The sequence below is a fragment of the Halichoeres trimaculatus genome, unplaced genomic scaffold (assembly GCF_033239565.1).
Source record: "Halichoeres trimaculatus isolate MK-OKI-2021-1 unplaced genomic scaffold, fHalTri1.1 fHalTri1_scaffold_4, whole genome shotgun sequence".
Lineage (NCBI taxonomy): Eukaryota > Metazoa > Chordata > Actinopteri > Labriformes > Labridae > Halichoeres > Halichoeres trimaculatus.
In genome coordinates, this window is record NW_027437182.1 from 36,520,153 (window position 1) to 36,535,545 (window position 15,393).

Sequence of the window (15,393 nt, forward strand, 5' to 3'; positions counted from 1 at the left end):
AGCCAACAGAAGTAGACTTGCATTTACCATACATAAACCTGCTTTGAACACACCTAATATTAGCAACAACACAGGCAGGGATGTCAACAATAACTTTCATAACACAGCCTCCTTTCCTCCCTTTGATAAATGGCCATGGTTTAAGTAGTTCCTAATATCTCATCAGGACACCTTATCTTTTATTATTGTTTCCATTACCAACATTAAATGAAAGCTGTATATATGTTAAACTGTAATACAGCTCATAGTGAACAATACACAGAAACCCATGTGGGAAAATTGGTGATAAAAGACAATGAGTGTGAAGAATTCTGACATGAATCTCAATTCACAGCTAAAAATAACCCAACCCAATTAGCCTGAGAATCCTGACTCTGCCTAACCAGATTCAGAGCATTTCCCTTATCTAGGACTGGTACATTGTGTCATTGAGTTGAGCTCCACAAGGTTGGCAAGTGGCCCTTTTGGGTGTGTGTGTGTGTGTGTGTGTGTGTGTGTGTGTGTGTGTGTGTGTGTGTGTGTGTGTGTGTGTGTGTGTGTGTGTCACCCTTCCCCCACAGGGCCCATGGCTTGAGAGTAACCAGCTGCAAAGCACTCTGCAAAGCTTTGAATAAGGCTTGACACACTGGTATTCAAATATTATATAATAATGGACTTGTACACATGGGAACATTTAAGAGCCTACTCTTTGTTGACAGTCAAGGTTAAACAGCAACACTACCCTCAGCTGTGACAGAAACTACCTGTAAAGCACAACTCCACCTGTCAATTAACACTGTAAGAGTGCTTACCTTACACTTACACTATAGATTGCATTGTAAGTTATAATTCTTATTTTAAACTACTGTCTTATTGGGGCACTAACAGTATGGCTCAAACAGTCTATTTAAGCATTCATTAAATCAAAAATCTCGAGCTTATATTTTCAAAAGTGTATTTTTTGGCTAAAATTACCAAAATAAAACAGTTAAGAAAAAGTTACAGTAGATAAACATAAATTAGTTTTTAGTGTAAAGAGCATAACCATGAGAAATGAATTCAAATTGATTATTAAAATCAAATATCACTTCAGTGTTTTTAAATTAACTAGCTTGAGTTGCAGGAAGGAAGGGCGCGAGCACAAACACAAACCAACCACGAGAGCGAACACATGCACAGTACGCGCGCGCCTACTCACGCGCTGACGCTGCCCATCCCCCACACCCGACAGAAAATATAAAAATAAACCCTTAAAACGGCGCAATAACCCGTCCAAACCTCGTATATACAATCATACGTGCTTACCACACACTCGGGTACAATTTATAACGGCAATAATAGCGAAAAAGGGCAAGAAACACTCACCAAAAGCTCCAAATCACACAAGGGGGGTGCCTTCTCCTCTGTGCTCCTAATATGGAATCTCCTCCTCCTCCACCACCGTTGTTTTCTAGCTCTAATTAAACCTCGAAAAAGCGTTATAACGGCCTGCAGACCCGGCCATCCGGTGCTAGGAATCCCCAATGACCGATGTGTTTTGGATACACGGGCATATATGATGATAAATCCCCTTAAAAATGAGCTGGATGGACAGTTGGGTCTAGATTGTAGGTTTGCTCGCTAGTAGAGAAAAGAGCCAAACGGTTCAGTAGCAGCCAACGGCTTCAGACTGAAACACAGAGCAGCTGACCTGCCAGGCGAAAATGAGCTAGGCCTGAGCTCCTCGCTGCAGGAAGCACACTCCAGTCACATAAACATCAAATTCGGTGTCGCAGTGTAGAAAAAGGATGTTGTAGTCGGGCTGGGGTTGACGGTAACTATTAAAAATATTACACACATAACATGTCTAAGAAAAAAAAATCAAATCATATCTCCCTGTAAATCGCAATAACAAGAATACTTTTGAATTAAATTTTTTGGTAAGTGAAGGCATTGCCAGTTTTTACAATGCAAGAGATGGATACTGATATTTTAATAGATTAGTTTTAATTTTCACAGACAATGTCTATAATCTATTCTGTTTATCCCAGCTTTTTAATGCTAAATGCCAGTAGTAGTAGACTATAGGAATTCGCAAATTTTTAAATCTGTAAGAGATCAAAACAGAATTTTCAAGTTTGTGAAGTCATACATGTACAAGAACACTTATAATATGTAGACTGTTAACAAACTGCCTTTTGCCCATTTCAGTACATCATGGAGCCTCTTATTCCTTAACAAATTGTACTTCCTACTTTGACCCAGCAATAGGAAGATACTCTTGATATTAGCCCAGAACCATCACATTTTACACACATATTATGAGCATCTGGACTTTAAAAAGACATTTGCATATACTGAGGCTGGGGATACAACTCAGACACTGGTAGTACAACAGTTATTTATAATGCCAAATGCTCAAAATAAAAATGTTGTATAAAATATATAAGTGAATTTTTAAGCTTGTAAAGTTGTTTGCAACATCATGAACTCAAAAATTTAGAGTGTTTTCTCAAAGGGTTCAAGTTTTCTTTCTCAATTTTTTTTCTTGAAGTGCCCCATAATGCACCAGAAAAATAGGTCAAGGGCTGAGCTTTGGACCTTTTTGGTTTGTGCGTTTTTCTAAATTGACTCCATTACAACAGAATCATCATGTTTGATTTTTAATCTTACTCCTAAAGTTATGTTGTTTCGTTTTATTTCATTTTCCACCGCTTATCCAGGTTTGGATCTGGGTCGTGGGGGCAGCAGTGCCATCAGCGAAGACTAATGATCCCAGCCAATTCAATGTGGGTACTCTACTAATCCCCGGACACTTCCACCAGCCTCTCTGGGGGGATACTAAGGCATCCCCAGGCTAGTTGAGAGACATAGGACGCGGTCACACTGGCCAACCGTGCCGTGCCTAAGCACGCTTCAACCCTAAAGCACGTTTAGAATGGCCAGTGTGTCCGCAACCATGCTCAAGCACGATTCGCTTCCGTGCTTCGGCACGCTTCTAAGAGGTGGGCTTCGGCACAGTTCACTTCATGCAAGAGCACAAGCACGCGGACAGCGCGTGCGATCCATGAGGTATGATTGCCGAGCGCATCTCTCCACAATCATTTTAAACAAAGCGGGTTAGGGGATGACTGCTGCAACAAGTACCAGCCGCCACACACCTGCAACTCTTGACAGCCGCCTCAGCAATGGCACCGCTGAACATGGTCCACACGGATTCCATGTCCCCAGCCAACCCTGGGATGCAGTTGAAGCTCTGCCAGATGTATGAGTTGAAGACCATCCTGACAGGTGTTCCCAACAAACCCTCACTGTTTGTTTAGGTCTACCAGGTCTGTCTGGCATCTTCACCTGCCATTTGATTCAACTCACCACCAGGTGGGGATCAGTTGACAGCTCTGCTCCTCTCTTCACCCAGAGCATATGGCCACAGATCAGCCGATACGACTACAAAGTTGATCACTGATCTGTGACCCAGGGTGTCCTGGTGCCAGGTGCACCCTTATGTTTGAACATGGTGTTAGTTTTTGACAAACTGTGAGTAGAAGACAGAAGTCCAAGAACTGAACACCGCTCTGGTTCAGATCGGGCAAGCCGTTCCTCCCAATCACGCCCCTCCAAGTCACGCTGTCATTGGCCATGTGAGCATTGAAGTCTCCCAGTAGGACAATGGAGTCCCCCGTTGGGGCGATTTCCAATATCCGTCCCAAGGACTCCAAAAAGGGTGGGTACTCTGAGCTGCTGTTTGGTGCATAAGCACAAACAACAGTCTCCAACCTGAAGGCACAAAGAAGCAACCCTTTTGTCCACCAGGGAAAACTGTAACACATCGGCAGATAGCTGGGGAGCTATAAGTAAGCTCACACCAGCTCTCTTCCTCTCACCCCGAGCAACGCCAGCAAAGAAGAGAGTTCAACCCCTCTTGGGATGGTTGGTTCCAGAGCCCAAGCTGTGCGTTGAGGTGAGCCCGACTATATCTAACTGGTATCTCTCTACTTCCTGCACCAGCTCAGGTTCCTTCCCCACTAGAGAGGTGACGTTACATGTCCCAAAAGCCAGTTTCAGTAACCAGGGATCAGGCCGCCAAGGCCTCCGCCTTCGACCGCCGCCTGTTCCACATTGCACCGGACCCCTATGGCTCCTCCTGGAGGTGGTGGGTCCGCAGGAGGATGGACCCATGTCACCCATTCAGGCTTGGCCTGACCAGGCCCCATGGGTAAAGGCCCAGCCACCAGGCGCTCGCCTAGGGGCCCCAACCTCAGGCATGGCTCCAAGATGAGGCTCCTGAGACCCTCCAGCCAGAGTGAACAAATTCCTTTCTGTAATCATCATATGGGGTCTTTGACTGCACTTCGTCTTGCCTCTCACCTTGGACCAGTTTGCCTTGGGAGACCCTACCAGGGGCAATTGCCCCCAACAACATAGCTCTTAGGATCATCGAGGCACTCAAACCCCTCCACCAAGTTAAGGTGGCAGCCGCAGAGGAGAGTTATGTTGTTAATCGAAGATAAGTCTGCAAGGAATTTTTATATCTGATGGGAAAATCACTTCCATGTAATCCACGTATAGTTTTAAGAAACAATTTTGCAAGTTTTGCATACTGCCTACCAAATGCTGAATTTCGGCCAACCAAATAGTAGGCACTACTAGTGTATAATGCGGCTTAGAAAACAGCCCCTGTTTCTGAAATAAAATGTGATGTCATGAAGTTGACATCCATTTATTAAACAGTCTGTCGTTTAGATCTGTTAATTGTTTTGAAAAGTCTCTTGAGGTAACGTTTGTAGTGATTTGATGTAATATGGATAAAGATTGATGGACACAAAATTTAACAACTAAAATGAAGTGGTCATACGAGAAAATCAAGTGAATAATTACGGTCATGTGTTCATCAGGGCCTCCATTGTGAAAATAGCAATCAAACTGTTGATGCCCCATCCGTCGGCACACTATGTCGGCTCTTTTTGTATGACCAGATTTATCGATGTGGTTGTAAATTGAACTAATCAAAGTGGGAGTGACCAATTACATATTTATTCACTTATAAACTCAGTTTAATGTTGTTGACAGAAAATCTGCAAAGCTGATTTTTTTACAGAGAAAATTTACAGGAGGGACTGATAAGGGGATCATTAAAAAATCTGATCGATAAGCAGAATCGATAAGGACATCTGTATCGATAAAATATTATCAATACCCATCTCTAAGTAGGTAGTACAACTAAAGTATTAAATCAGATTTTGTTGTGTGTAAACAATTATTTGTGTTTGTACAGACTCCACTTTTACAGCGAGCTGAGCAGGGAGCAAAGGCTCAGAGGTGCCCAAGGCTGCATATCGATGCATAATTTGCAGACATAAACAGAGAAAAACATCTAATTACTAAATGCATGCATGCAGGTAGCATAAACTGAAACCCACACTTATCAACTTGCACACACACACACACACACGCAGCAAAGATGAGGTCCAGCAGAGGAAAACAGAAACACGCAGACAGAGAGCCCTGAGGTAGAGTGTAGATGAGCTTTGGCGAGGCTGTAACAGGAGAGTGGAGGATGGGTAATGACTTTTATACAGGGGGCAGTCAGTGTGTTTCCTCAGCCTGTATTTTCACATGCCTGGGGAGGTTTGTAGAACAAGAACGTTTCTTCTGTTTTGATTGTTGCAATCATTTTACATTTTTCTCATTGAACGCTTTGATCCACTTGTTTTGTTTTGGGAGAAAATGCTGCTGTGCCTGCAGTGGTAAGTGAGTGTGATGTGTTTGTGGCCCATCACTGCTGAATGAATGAGGAGGAAAAACAGCGATGTAGACACAGCTCCAGTGTGGCAAATTGTCAAGTGAAGCACCTCAGGGGGAGAGCAGACCACTGTCAGGGTAATGACTTTCTGGGAATCCACCACACACCGTCTAAACACAGCACTCAGTCTCTGTGATTTCTGCTGCTCTGCACGCTCTGCAGTCAGGACACCACCTCCACCTCTACTTCTGCTACTGCTGCGAGTTGCTTAGCTGTTTGGCTAACACACATCACATCCAAAAACTAAATTACAATAGAGGATAGATCAAATTATCCTCAGCTCAATTAAGTAAGCCAAATAGGATTGATGTAATTTAATAAGTGTATCCTGTGTGGTGGCCTGATTACTAAGGTCGATCCTGTGAAATCAGAGTGCAGCTGCTACAGCTGAAGTACATCTGGGGGCGGTCAGATGTGCACTGGGATCCAACCTCAGCTAGGTGTAATTAAATCTTTGTAATGCGATCATTTTCTGAGGTAACAGCACGTTTAATCATCAGGTGACCTCGTCCTTAATCATAGATACATGAAGGAACTTTAATAACCGGATCTCTTTTACAGTAAATCTCTGAACTGACTTATCAAAGTCTCTATTGGGACGATCTGTATGATCGCAGTGACACCTTTGACTGGAATTGATAGTGTTTTTTCCAGGATTAAGACTCTGTTTCCCATGAGCCCCCACCCACTGTCGTAGAGATGTGACTCAAAACGGTCCACCACATCCACCAAGGAAGAAGATCATCTTTTTAACACTACTTTTCTTTGTTCAAGAAAACCTTTCACAGAATGCAGAGTGAGGAGGTCATGTATTTAATCAAAGAGGTATTGTCTGAAACATGATGCAAAGTAGCTCCAGTGCCAGCCAGTACGACAATATATCCAAATTTGGGAATTTTTAGTTTGTTTTTTTCGGAAACCAGACTGTGTGAAAAAGTAAAATGATGATGACGATGATGATGGTGTCTACAGACAATGTCAGGAGCCATATTTTTCCCCAAAAAATATCACATCACATGTGAATCAGAGTTTAAGGTTTATTCAGGGATCTGGCATCTTGATTTTTTTCCAATCCAGCTCATTAACAGGGAATAAAATAACGGGCTTCAATTTGAAAATCAAAAAAAAAAAAAATTTGAACAAAAAAATCATGATTTTAAATCATTAAACAATAGACTCCTTCTAAAGAAAGAATAGAATAGAAGAATAGAAAATACTTTATTTATCCCCGAGGGGAAATTCAGGAGTCACAGCAGCAATCAAGAAAACAAAAGTAAGAAAGTGTATAGAAAGTGCAAAAAGGTCCATAAGAAAATAGATGACGACAGCCCGTCCACCACTCTCCAGCCCAGCCAGTCTCCACCTCCACAGGGTCCAGGACTGAGCCTCCCCAGCAGTCTGTTTAGTCTCTGTCTCCTGGATCCTGTCTGCTCACTGCAGGTGAAGCTCCTCCAATGTGGCGCCGGCGTCCGATGTCAGCTCTGTCAGCCACGTCTGTGAACAGCACGATGCAATTCTGCCCTCCGGCACCCCCTCTGCCACTGGGCTAGCGCGGCTAGCTTGTCCATCCCACTGGAGATAGATCCCACGTTCCCAACAACGATGGATGGAAGGACAAGTCCATGTCGTCACCTCCCAGCTCACACTTGAGAACCAGCACGCCATCCTCACCTCCTCCTCCTCACCTTGAGAGAAATCATCAAGCCCTACACTAGTTAGCACTGACATGCTACAGGCTGCTAACAGCTAATTTCACATGTAAACAATGCAGCCATGGTTACATGTAGGATCTCCAGACAAACACAGGAGAAAAGTCGTAAAAATATCGCTAAAGCCAGAAAAAGTTTGGTGTCCATGACCAACAATGAACCATACAAAGTAATGATCCACTCCAATACAAAGATGACGAAAAAGAGACGAAAAAAATTACAAGAAACAGACAAAGACGAGAGAGCTGCTGCAACCGGCAGCTACTTGGGCAGCGCCTAGCAACATCATGATATGATATGATATCTACTACATAGTATCTACCACAATAGATACTATGATAGACTGATTTCTTTCTCCTATCCTTAGCTGATGAAAGCAGCTTGTTTGTGTTGACATGTGGTGGTCAGCTTTACTACTGATAGTGTATATTCAGGAGTCACCTGAGGGGTATTGCACAAAAGTAGGATAAATAAATCCAGGATAAATGAGCAGGCGTGGCTTGAATAAGCATAGTCGGCGCTTTCTTGGATTAATTGGTTGCACGTTTGGCGAGCCAGGATGAAAAGACGTGGCTTAGTCAAGCCAGGTGTGGATCATTTGGATAAGTGCACGTTCACAGCCTTCTTAAGAAAACCAAGAGATTGATCACAGAATCACAGATTGAACATGGAACAAGGACGTGCATCTTTCTTCACGCAGGATGAACAGGCAATACTTCTTCAGCTATATGAAGAAATAAAACATATAATCCACAAGAGAGGCATCACGAGTGTGGTAAGGTCAGCTTAATGCGTAAGTAGCACGAACATGTACAATTAAGAAACTGTACTCCACACACTGACGTTATTACAGTTTGAGGACTTTTCAAGTCCGCTAATCAATACTTGTGTTTTTCTTTAATGTGGCCCATAGAAGTACATGTTACTCAGGTTATTTGAAGTATAATTAAGTTCAAAGAAAACTTCAACTCTGTGTCCGTGTTATCTATTGAATCAATTGTTCTTATGTTGTGTTCTGTTTCATCTCTCATCTGTCATGAAGAACAAACCTGTCTGGCCAGAAAAGAACCTGGCAGCAGCTGAAAACCAAATATAAAAATATTCTGCAGTCTGGTGAGTTGCTTATGTGTAGCCCAAAGAGCAATTATCAAATGAAGTGATACATTTGTTGTCTGCTGAGAATGAATTTCTGTACGATTTTAGCCGTGGAAAAAAAGACACATCAAACCAGCGCAGGGGGTGGCCCACCAAGCCAGGACCTGACCCCAGCAGAGGAGCTGGCACTTGACTTGAATAAAGGGAGGCCAGTGATGGAGGGGATCCAGGGGGACTGCAACAGATAGTGATATACATATTAATTAAACCTCCGACAGCAATTTGACAAGCTGTCTTTATTAGTATTGCAATATAACAGTGGGGCTGACAATGAGACCGAATGAATGAATAGAAAGATTGTTTAAGTTAAAAAGTGGAGTCAGGATGATGTGGGACCCTTTCACTCCTAAAGGTGGAGTCCTAAAATAGGACGATTTTCCTATTTTCAGGAGACAGTTAGGACAAAATTGTATGCTGTCTGTTATATTGTAGTCCATTTCAGTGGTGTGACATATTTATTTTTCCTTTGTTTCTCCTCTTTCTCATTATGCAGGTTTAGGGTTGTTTTTTATTTTTTATTTATTTATTTTTTTACATCAGTTTGGTTTAGTACCAATTTCAGTAAGGCCTGTTTGTTTTTTCCATTTTCTTTATAATAATTTTAAACCTTTTATTGTGGGACTTGTATTAATGAAGAAAGGATTCTCAACTGTCTGTGTTAAAAGTTATTTTTGTCACAAAAAAGTGACAAACAACATATTTTGCAACTTTTCTGGAGTTTTGAGACTCTGATGTGACAGCACTGTTAAATTTCTCCTCAACGGGCAGCTGGTGCTAAGCCCCAGTCCACATCACTCAGGGGCAGAGAAATCCTCCTCCCAGCTTACACACAGTGTGTGTCTCTTAGGGGGCACTTTGACCAGTCCCAAGCCTGGATAAAAGGAGGAGAGTTGGTATTTGGATTTTAAAATTAAAACAAATGTTACAATGGTAGTCCTCTCTACAACAGCGTCTGTGACAATCACATGCAAATAAATTAATATGCAAATGAGACGATGGCATAATTTAGCAACTTTTAGCTTTTGGAACAGCCAAAAGAGACCTTTCTTACTGAGGAGTTGTCAACACTTGCTGCAGACCTTCACCCACAGCTTTGTGGTCATGTAAAACCAATCAGAACTGCTGTGCTAAATAAATGATGGACCTCAATCGTGGATAACTATGTGATGTTTTCATAGATCTGCCGATGTCACACGCCTGTAAAACTGCTGTTCTGATTACACACATGTAAACACCAGACAGGAAAAGATCATGTGACATGAAAACAGTTGACCTGTGGGGCTCTAATTTCGTGGCGCGGCACAGGGGGCGCAAGCCTGGCGCACCCCTCAAGTGTTAATTTCGTGTGGCGCACCGCCTTGCACTGCCAATTTGACAATTTGGTAGACCGTCTGCGCAGAGATGGGTGTGACGGCGTGCCAGGGGGAGTTGACGGCGCACCAGGGGGAGGTGTCAGCAGATTCATGTTGGCGCAGTGACAATTTCGTGCCAAAAACAGTGCAGAAAGTGTGCTGAAAGCTCGCCAGTTCCAACCTGGTCTATTCTCCGCGCAAAGCGGAGCGCACCCTCCGCAGCTGTAATTTGGTGACAGGCGCACTGGTGCGCACATGTCATCAAAGCCTCAGAGGCAGGTTTCCAGAGTGTCAGGCACATTTTAATGCAATAAACAATCACAGCAATCACTATTTAATGTAACTGTCTGAACCAGCATAAACATTTGTTTCTATATTAACTGTCCCGTCACATCTGATGTCAGATTAAAGCCGTTTGTCATAATGGAAAGTTAACCTGACGGCAGCTGGAAGTTTGATGCACATCTTACAATTAAACAATAAACAGCCTTAACATCTGATACTGAGTATATATCTGGCTTCTCTCCTGCCTCTAAACACAACGTTTTGTCTGGCATTGAGCTGTAAATTTCTGAAACAGTTGGAGGATAGCAGATGAAGTGTGTTATTATATATTGTTTGGATTCTGTTACCTTGGCTTATTTATTGACACATGTATTGCAGGAATGAATTACAGAAACATGTTATGGCCCTTTTAATCTCCCTGTTTTCTGCCCCAAACAGTCATCTTCTGATTATCCAGAAGGTACGAGATGACAGCTCAACAAAGACGGCAACAATCATTGTCTGATTCCCTCACATACATTCACCTGGAGTGGAACAGCAGAGGTTACAACCTGTGACACAGGAGTTCACCTGTAGAAAACGGTTTGATGAGTTTCTTCTCGGCTGTGTGTGGTTTTCTCTGAGCAGTGGGAGTGAAACGTGCTGTGAAGAATGAGGAAAGCACTCAATCACATAGCATGTCTGTGTTGTTGATGCAGAGAGAGGGCATGAAACATATGTTGAAGCCAAGTATTGAAAACATTTTCCACTCATGTAATATTACACAACACACTCACACTCTGCCCTCTTGAAACCAGATTGTCAAGGATTAAAGGTGTGGAAGGGTTGGCTCTGATCCAGTGTTTACCTCAGAAAAGCACTCGTTACCAGTTTGTAATGTGAGAGGCTTTCCTAACAACAGGAAGCTGTCACCTGACTATGCTGCTGGACTTACCTCCACAGGGTGGCTCATCGTGAGTCTATGACAGTCCTGTTATACATCGCGCACTTGTACTTTCATATTGATCTTGCAACTGCATTGGTGTGCCAGTGTGTGACTTCACACAAACCACGATCCCACTTTACATCCCACTCCCAGCTGTCCCCATCTCACCTCGGTTTACCTCCCATGATGCCACAGTGGAGGGGGGACTAGTGATGGTTAATGACGCAGAAACGTGTCTTGGACTGGGAAAATGAAATGGGCTTTAGTGATTCTGCTGTCAGGACAGCAACTTCAGTGTTTCCTATCAGTCTCATTACTCCCAGGCCCCGCTCACACAGAAATGTTTCCAGAGATGTGCTACGACATTGTGTGTACTGGCTGTGCATTTACTCTCAGGACGCGGTCACACTGGCAAACCGTACCATGCTGAAGCATGCTTCAACCCTAGAGCACAGCTTGTTTGGCCAGTGTGTACAAAAGAGTGCTGTGCTTAAGCACGATTTATTTCTCTGCTTTGGCACGCTTCAGTGAGGTGGGCTTCGGGACACTTCATGCACAAGCACACAGACAGCACGTATGATCCATGACATATGATCGCCCCAAGCCCACCTCTCGACAGTCATTTTAAAAGGTAGGGATGTTAAAGGGCTGTGTCTGACCTAAGCAACTTACCATTCATTCATTTCATTCAATTTATTTATTTATTCAAGCAGGTGAAAGGAAAAACAAACCAATAAGATGTACCCCGCGTCAAAGGAGAACAACAGAACAACTCTAATAACACAGTTAATCATACTTTGTTCAAAAGGGTGTAGGATGGGTTAGTAAAACTTTTCTAGTCCTACCCTTTTATTGTTGCACATTTAAAGTCTAATCTGTCAGAGCATGTGTAGGAAAACAAAAAAGAAGAAAAGAAAGTGCATCACAAAAAATAACAAAACAACTTAAAGAGGACATATCATGCTTGTTTCTCCTTTTCACTATGCCAGTCTAGGATGCCTGTAAAGCATTTCTGCCCTCAGTACAAGTCATTTAGTTCCTTCATTGCCCCACAATAGCGTTCTCAATATCCTCATTTTAGGCCATTCTGAAGATCTCGTTGAAACGCTCCGTTTGGAGAAACACCTCCAGTAACCTCGCAACGTCACAGCCCTTTGTGCTCTGATTGGTCAGTTCTATCAGAGGGGCGGAGGGGGTAGAGCCAGGGGGCGGTTTTTGCAGCATGGCAGTATTTACAAAATCGCCACATTGAATTGGGCAGACCGAGCGAGTTTGCTGTTTGCCAAAACTTCACCGTAAGGCATTGATAGCACTAATAAAATGGCAGAGTGTAGGATATGTCCTTTTGTATTGGACCCCGAGTCAGACCCGGACGGTTCTGCAGCTCAGGAGGAAGAAAATCCACCTGGACACAGATCATCTCAGGACGCTTCAGTGTGGTGAGTCAAACCGGTACTGTAACGTGTATAGTTTATACGTTTATACTTGGCTCTTGGTGGGTGTATCCCTCGGTGGCCGTTGTGTGACTAACTGACATCACAGAGGAGGAGCTGCTTTATCAGATTACTCCAATAAAAAGAAAGGATCCTCATTTCGTCACAAGGTTTGAAATCTCGTGGTCAACTGGCAATGACCTATTTTCAGAGACATCAAATCTCGTTCTAGGATATCAGAAAAAATACAATATCTCATTTTTTAAAAATTCAGGGGGTGAAAGGTCTTGTTTTCAAATGTATTATATTATATGTAAGTATTAAATCAGGGATCAGCATGATATGTCCCCTTAACATTCGTTGGTTTAAGTTTGTTTCCATCTCACTCTTGTATCCACTCAAGAAGAGGTGTATAAAAGTCCAGAAGTCTCTTAACTTATAGCAGTGCTCTCTTTGTCTCATTGTGCTGACTCTGATGAGATCACTCTTCATGTAAACAGACACTTCATGATGATGTAGGCAGGCCATGCAAGTTTACAGTCCAACAGTTTGCTTTTGTCCAAAGTGACGTACAGCACAAGCAAGACTTTAGACAGAAGGGAGGACATTAGTGCGACAAAGTGCTATAAGTTATTTAGCTGCAGGTGCTGCCAAATAGTGCAAGATTTTTTTACTTATTTATTTCTTAATAATGCAGAATAATCTAGCCAGCTAACCACAATCAATTGCCGCAACAGAGAGATTAGGTGTCCCCTGAACAGATGAGTCATCAGACATCTCTTTAAGTAGAAAAGGACTCTGTGGATTATATAAAGTTAGGTAACTCATTCCACTATTTGGGAACAACAGAGGAGAGGAGTCTGGCTAGAGATTCAGAGCCGTGCCGGGCTGGGAGCACCAGGCATCTTTGACAAGCAGAGCGTAGTGGGCCAGAAGGAGTGTAGACCTGGATAAGGGACCCCAGATTGGCAGGAGCCATTCTTGTCACTGTTTTGTAAACTAGAAGAAGAGCTCTGAATTTGATCGGAGCTGCCACTGAAAGCCAGTGACGACAGACTAACAGCGGGGTGGTGTGCTGTTGTGGGCTGGTTAATGACCAGATGTGCTGCTGCATTCTGGGTAATCTGCAGAGGTTCAAATGTGCACACATGTGTGACACCCACTAAAGCCTGATTCATATTGGAGAAGTGTGACTGCTGACCTTACGCTATGGGGGCGGGGTCAATCATGCTTCTTTTGGTACTGTTTGAATGGCCAGTGTGACCATGCCCTTAAACACTTTAACAGTGTTTTGTACGAAGCCTCAGTGATGATATGGTCAAAAAAAATTGTCACTATGAAATAATTATAATGTGCTCATAAATTACCAGATTATAAAATCAATATTCCTACACAGCCTATAGTTTTGTGTCTGGTTTTATGGGTGACCAGAAGCACTGACTGGATGGTCTTAGTGTCCTGGCAGGAACATGAGCACCAGGAAGTTTGGTCAGGGAATCGGGGCTAGGCCATTAAGAGCTTTAAAACAAACAATAGAACTTTAAAAACTAATATCAAAAGCAACTGGGAGCCGGTGCAATGAAGCTAAGACAGGGGAAATGCAGTGGTGTTTGTGTTCACCAGTGGGACGATGGGCAGCTGCATTTTGAACCAGTTGTAGGCAGGGGAGAAGTGAGTTACCAGTCATTTGCTACACTGTAAAAAGGGAATCTTCAATCAGTTGAAGTGATGTAATTTTTTTAATTAATCCAACTCAATATTTTAAGTTAAGGTTTCCAATGTATTTATGTGGATCATATCAACTTGAAATTCTGCGTTGCTACAACTAATAAAAATAATTAGTTGGACCAACTTGAATTAATTGCTTTAATTGGTCACACCTAAACGAATTAAGTTATTTGAAATGAAATTAACAAGTTCATTTAACACAACTTAATGAGTCAAATAAGCTAAATATTTTAATTCTTCTCAAATCAACATTTTGCATCAATCAAACTTTAAAGTTGTTTCAACTCAATAATCTGCAAAACCCAAAAGGACAAACCATGGGTGAGGATGGAACACTGTGGATATGAGACCCTGATGCACATTAAGAAATCACGCGGGGCCGGTGTGTCTGTGCTCCATGGCATGGACTAGCTGGCTGTCTGTAGTCCACTGTGCTGGCTGGCTGTCTGTGCTCCACGGCATAGGCTGCTAGTCCTGGCTGCCTGCCTTCCTCCACAGCAGTGAGGGTTCCCATTAAAATACTCTCTCAGTAATGGTAATTTGAATATAACTGAAGACAAAACTCAGTTTGTCATTTCTGATCATAATTTTAGCCCATCAACACATCTCATTTATTAACATATAAAACATTAAACACGCTTAAAGGTTCACGGTCCATGCCACAGGGCACAGACAGCAGGTCCATGCCATGTGGAGCACAGAAAGCCAGTGCTTTTTCCAGGTTTACAACTTAATGTACAGCGGGGTCTAATATCCACTGCTTTCCCTCCTCACTCATGGTTTGAAATGAGTCAGTTTAATAGGCTGTAAAGTAAATTTACAAGTAGACATAAAGTAAACTCAGCTTAAGACTTTTAGTCACACTAACCTTTTAGTGCAATTGTTTTCTTTTAAGTAAGCTCAACTTGTCACATTTTTACAGTGCAACAAAGTATAAAAACACCTCGTCAGATTTTACCTAAAGTTTTGCAAATTATTGAGTTGAAACAACTGAAAACCTTAAGTTGGACTGATGCAAATGTTGATTTGAGAACAGCCAAATTTT

The 15,393-nt window shown here is 42.6% G+C and overlaps 1 protein-coding gene across 1 annotated transcript in view; it reads right to left on the reverse strand.

The window, feature by feature from the left end:
- The window catches only part of tbl1xr1a (TBL1X/Y related 1a), a 65,235-nt gene extending 63,556 nt beyond the window's left edge, over positions 1-1,679 (reverse strand). The window contains exon 1 of the mRNA XM_074667481.1: positions 1,345-1,679. The gene's annotated coding sequence lies outside the window, so the exon portion shown is untranslated. The remainder of the gene's footprint in view (positions 1-1,344) is intronic.
- Between the last annotated feature and the right edge of the window lie 13,714 nt (positions 1,680-15,393).